The sequence below is a fragment of the Manacus vitellinus genome, unplaced genomic scaffold, assembly GCF_001715985.3.
Source record: "Manacus vitellinus isolate BGI_N305 unplaced genomic scaffold, ASM171598v3 ctg7180002428672_pilon, whole genome shotgun sequence".
NCBI classification, from domain to species: domain Eukaryota; kingdom Metazoa; phylum Chordata; class Aves; order Passeriformes; family Pipridae; genus Manacus; species Manacus vitellinus.
Genome location: NW_021937808.1, coordinates 1 through 5,797, shown reverse-complemented (window position 1 = coordinate 5,797; position 5,797 = coordinate 1). Strand labels below are relative to the sequence as shown.

The 5,797-nt window shown below is 52.7% G+C and overlaps 1 long non-coding RNA gene across 2 annotated transcripts; it reads left to right on the top strand.

Moving 5' to 3' along the window:
- The first annotated feature begins 54 nt into the window (after positions 1–54).
- Positions 55–4,144, top strand: LOC115307922. 2 transcript variants are annotated; one of them, XR_003916278.1, is made up of 4 exons: positions 55–201; positions 888–1,017; positions 1,698–1,782; positions 2,562–4,144. It is a non-coding gene; the product is annotated as an uncharacterized LOC115307922 (long non-coding RNA). The 2 variants fall into 2 exon arrangements; XR_003916275.1 differs by having other exon boundaries at positions 1,672–1,782.
- The last annotated feature ends 1,653 nt before the right edge of the window (positions 4,145–5,797 follow it).

Below are 5,797 nucleotides of genomic sequence, written 5' to 3'. Positions count from 1 at the left end.
CTTTAAAAAATTAAATATTAAAAAAAAAAATGTAAACTATTCCAATCTGTTTCTCCCTGGCAGTGAAAGCCTCCCCTTCCAAGAAGAGCCGGAGCGGCCCCGCCATTCCCAGACGGAGCTGCCCGGGGGGGATCCCAGCCCAGCTCCACGGGGGCTCCGACCCCAAAGCACAAGTGACCACCGAGGCAGACGTGGAGCAAGGTTGGGAAAAATCCCAAAAATCCCTCGTTTTCCAGCTTTTTATCCCATTGGAGCTGCCTGCCTGCGGAGCTGGGCGGAGAAAACAGGGAAAAAATACGATTGTTTGGGTTCTGGGAGTGCTGGGACAGGAACAGGGGGTTCTCCACATTCCAGAGGTGTTTCCAATGGGATCCCAAGCCCTGGAATTGTGCTGGTGGTGGGACAGGAACAGGGGGATTACTGGTTTGTTTCCAGTGGGATCCCAAGCTCTGGAAGTTGTGGGACAGGAATAAGGGGTTCTCCAAGTTCCTGGGGTGTCTCCAGTGGGATCCTGATCCCTGGAATTGTGCTGGTGGTGGGACAGGAACAGGGGGCTCTCCACATTCCATAGGTCTCTCCAGTGGGATCCTGAGCCCTGGGAGTGGTGGGACAGGAACAGGGGGTTCTCCAGTGGGATGCCAAGCCCTGGAATTGTGCTGGTGGTGGGACAGGAACAGGGGGTTCTCCACATTCCAGAGGTGTCTCCAATGGGATCCCAAGCTCTGGAAGTTGTGGGACAGGAATAAGGGACTCTCCAGGTTCCTGGAGTGTCTCCAGTGGGATCCCAAGCCCTGGGAGTGGTGGGACAGGAACAGGGGGTTCTCCAGGTTCCTGGGGTGTCTCCAGTGGGATCCTAATCCCTGGAATTCTGCTGGAACATCTTTTAGGATCCCACCTCGGCCGCCCGGATCTCCTGCCCCGGACTCTGCCCGTGGACGAAGCCAACAGCGACTCGGTGGCCACCACCCTGTCCACGTCCTCCCTGGGCAGTGGGGGCCTCAATTCCCCTGCCAACAGGTGAGGATGGAACTCCTTGGCTCCTTCCCAAGCCTTTGGATTCCCTCTGGAATGTTCTGGGCCAGGGGCCGTGCGTGGGGGGTTCCGGAGTGTTCCCAAGTGGGAACGTCCCTGTCCCCATCCCTGAGTTGTCCTTGTCAGGTTCCTGCTGCTTCTTGCTGGGTGGCTTCTGCTTCCCTGGGGGACTTGTGCTTTTAATCTCGTTAATTTTAATCTAATTAACAAAATATTGTTGATTATTTGGAGTTAATTTGGCCCGGAACGGCGGGGAGCTCGCGCTGGTCCGGCGAGGTTTCGGTGCCAAAATTTGTGTGATGGGATTCAAGGTGTGACCTTTCCAGAGGGTTGGGATCTTCTGGGACTCCAGGAGGGCTCAGCACTGAGCTCCCACAGCTCCCAAACATCCTGGAATTGCCTGGAACCTTCTGCAAAGCTCATGGAACCTTCTGGAAAACACCACCCCGGGCTCGTTTTTAGACCCGGAGGGCTGATTTTTTGGATTATTTAAGTGTTTTTTTGATTTTTTAGATGGTTTTTTGGCTTCCTCCACCTAAAATTTTGCCCAAGGATTGCTGTGCCGGGATATTCCCGTGGCTGGGAAGAGCAGGGGGCCCTGGATCTGTGGTTTATTGACCTTTAAAACCTGCTTTACAGGTGTCCCCCCCCTTCTGTTTCCCCAGCGGCTCCCCCGGCCCCTCCATCCCCGAGCGCTCCCTGGAGCTGAGGGAGCAGCTCCAGGACCTGCAGGAGACAGAGATCAGCTTTGTGAGTATTCCCAGAGGGAAAAGGCAGCCCTGGGATGGATCAGGAGGGAGGATTTTGGGGACTGGTGTGATCCCTGTCCCGTTGGGAACACGGAATTGGGAGCGGGGCAGGAGCAGCTCTTCACCCCTCCCCAAATCCACCTCCCTGCTCCTGGGGGGGGATCTGCTGCCCCAAAAGTGGATTTGGGAATCAGATAAAAGGGGGGAGGAATCAGAGAAAACCTGGGATTGGATAAAAAGCAGGGAATTCCCTCATTCCTGAAGGCCTGGAATTGTGTTGGTGATGGGACAGGAACAGGGGGTTCTCCACATTCCAGAGGTGTCTCCAGTGGGATCCCAAGCCCTGGGAGTGCTGGGATAGGAATGGGGGATTCTCCAGTGGGATCACAAGCCCTGGGAGTGATGGGACAGGAACAGGGGGTTCTCCACATTCCAGAGGTGTCTCCAGTGGGATCCCAAGCCCTGGGAATGGTGGGACAGGAATGGGGGATTCTCCAATGGGATCACAAGCCCTGGAATTGTGCTGATGGTGGGACAGGAACAGGGGGTTCTCCACATCCCAGAGGTGTCTCCAGTGGGATCCCAGGTGGGCTCTGGAACACCCGGGGTGACTCTTCCCAGGCTCATCTCCTCTCCACTTTTATTCCAGATGGGACTGAGGGGGGGGTAAATAAAACCTCAGCACCCCCTCCACTCCTTTCCCAGGGCAGAGAATTTTTGGGAATGCCTTCCCTGAGGTGTTTTCCCTGCTCACCTTGTCCCTGTTTTCCCCCTCCCCAGTGAATCTGCACCGACAGCGCCGCGATGGACCCGGGTTTGTCCCCACAAACCCTCCTTCATCCTCTTGGTTTTTTAAAACTCTCCGGACAAAATCCTGGAAGCTGGAAGGCCCTGGATACACCTGGGATGGTGTTCAAGCCCCAGGGGCACCTGGAAGTCTCCTCAATCCCACCCTGTGGATTCTCCTGCCTCGGAATCCCACTGGGAAGAGGAGGAGGAGGAGGATGGAGCTGCTCCATGAAACCCTTGGGAAAAGGATCTGACTTTTCAGGGAGAAAAAAACCCTCCCTGGGGAATTCCCAGTGGGAAAAAAGGGCATTGGAGCCTCCTCAGTGCCAGAAGAAAACGTGATTTCTTTTATATCTTCCACCAGGTGGTTTTTTTTTTAATTTAATTGCTCCTCCCAAATTCAATCCTGGCCCTTTTTTTAGTGCTGCAAGTCCGGGAATTCTTAGGATATTTTATTAATAAAATAGGGTTTGTTTTAGGTTTTTGTTTTTTCTTTTTTCCAGTGTTTGCACCAGGAAATATCCCACGGGAGAGAAGGGGGAGGAGCAGAACCCAAGGAAAAGCTCCTGTCTCCCCCTCCTCCCTTCTCCACCTCCCAGGATTTTTGGGATCAGGGAGGATTTGGGAATCTCTCCCAGCCCCAGTTTTTAAGCTCCTCCCTTCCTGGGATTTGCAGGGTGAAGGGGCACTTTTTTTAAAAAGTTTTTTCCTAAAAAAAAACCCACCAAAACCAAACCACCAAACCAGGACCAAACCCACCAGCTCCAATCCCATCCCTGTTTTTATAACTCCTTTTGATATCCCACCTGGATCCCGAGCGAAGCCAAAACTCCCGAGGCCGAAACGGGACAGAAATCCCAAAAATTTCCAGGTGTTTTTTTGGAAGCTTGATTTTTAAAAAACATATTTTTGGGGTTCAGAAGGAGGGATTTTCCTGCTGCCACGTGCCTCTGGATACCCCTGGATACCTTTGGACACCCCCTGAGCCTCCCAGATCCCGGAGCAGACCTCGGACGTTTTATTTTCACTTCAAATGGTTGTTTTTTTAAAGGCAAAAAACCCAAGAAAAACCAAAAAAAAAAAACAGGAATGAAGTGACTCTTCAAGGTTGGAAACTTCCCTTCTTTTTGTTTTTTCTTTTTTACAGAGCTCTGAAAAAAAAAACCCCAGGAATTTATAAAGATTCCTCTGGGAATTTTCCTCAAGGGAGCGACGAATGTAGAGCAGAAAAGGAGTTTTTTTTTTAGTTGATATTCCAGAGTTTCTCTTCCCAACTCCCCCTTCTCTGGTATTTTTTTAAGGAAAAGCTGGGGGTGGTTTTTTTTGATTTTTAATTTTTTAAAAAAATGTCCTTTTTTGCTCCAAAAAGCCCACGTGGAACGGCCTTACCTTGGGGGGGTGTGGAGCAGGAGTTTGGATCTCAAAGGGCTCCTCCAACCCTTCTCCAATCCTGCTGGAGTTTTTTTTTTCCCCCCTTCTCCCAGCAGATTCCCCCACTTTTCTCCCTGGAATAACTGTCTATATTAGACACTTTTTTTTCCCCTTCCCTTCCCAGCTCAGATTGGTTCCTTGTGTTTTTTTTATTTGAAAAAAAAAACAACCCCAAGGCTCCTTTTTTTTGTTTTTCTTTTTTTTGTTTTTTTTTTTCAGGATTTAATATTTATGAAGCTGTATTTAAAGTGTTGGGATTTCAATCCCCTTTTTTTTTTTTCCTGGGAATAGTCGACCCAGGAATGGGGAATGGGGGGGTGTTTGTATCTCTGCTTTGTTACTGGTGTTTCAAAACTGCCTTTTATTTTTTTCTTTTGGGGTGTGCGTGTCCCGAAACGGCCGGAATTTGGGAATTCTGGGGGGGGGCTCTTTCCCCAGTGATGCTGCTCTGGCTTCTGGATGGACACCAGGGGATGGGATGTGGAGCATGGATGGACCTTGCCCGATCTAGGGATGGAATTCTCTCGTCCTGCTCGGTGTCACCGTCAGCTTTGTCACCCCTGGGACACCCAGGAGGGTCACCAGGAGCTCTGGATGGACAGCTGGGGATGGAATGTGGATGGATGGACCTCTCCTGACCTGGGGATGGACCTTAGCTGAGCTGGGGATGGACCTTTCCTGACCTGGGGATGAACCTCTTCTCACCTGGGGATGGACTCTCTCACCCTGCTTGGTGTCACCATCATCTTGGTCACCCCTGGGACACCCAGAAGGGTCCCCAGGAGCTCTGGATGGACAGCAGGGGATGGGATGTGGATGGATGGACCTTTGCTGAGCTGGGGATGGACCTCTCCTGTCCTTGGGATGAACCTCTCCTGACCTGGGGATGGACTCTTCTGTCCTGCTCGGTGTCACCATCAGCTTTGTCACCCCTGGGACACCCAGGAGGGTCACCAGGAGCTCTGGATGGACAGCAGGGGATGGGATGTGGATGGATGGACCTCTCCTGACCTGAAGATGGACCTTTGCTGAGCTGGGGATGGACCTTTGCTGTCCTTGGGATGGACCTCTTCTTACCTGGTCATGGATTTCTCTCGTCCTGCTTGGTGTCACCATCACCTTTGTCACCCCTGGGACACCCAGGAGGGTCAGACCTGTGGTCACGAGGAGCTTTGGATGGACAGCAGGGGATGGAATGTGGATGGATGGACCTTTGCTGACATTTGCTGTCCTTGGGATGGACTCTTCTGTCCTTGGGATGGACCTCTTCTCACCTGGGGATGGACTCTCTCATCCTACTTGGTGTCACTGTCACCTTTGTCACCCCTGGGACACCCAGGAGGGTCAGAGCTGTGGTCACCAGGAGGTCTGGATGGACAGCAGGGGATGGGATGTGGATGGATGGACCTTTGCTGACCTGAGGATGGACATTTGCTGAGCTGGGGATGGACCTCTCCTGACCTGGGGATGGACCTCTTCTTACCTGGTCATGGATTTCTCTTGTCCTGCTCGGTGTCACCATCACCTTTGCCACCCCTGGGACACCCAGGAGGGTCACCAGGAGCTCTGGATGGACAGCAGGGGATGGAATGTGGATGGATGGATGGACCCCTCCTTCCCTCCTCAGCATCATCCTCATCCTCATCACCCCTGGGCCCCCCCAGAGGTTCCCCCCCCGATGTCCCCTGGGCCGTGTGACGTTTGTGGACACGCAAATACACGTGTGATGCTGAACCCCCGCGGCTCTGCCTCTGTCTGGGGGCCTGGGGGGACAGGGGACCTCCCTCGGGTGGGGT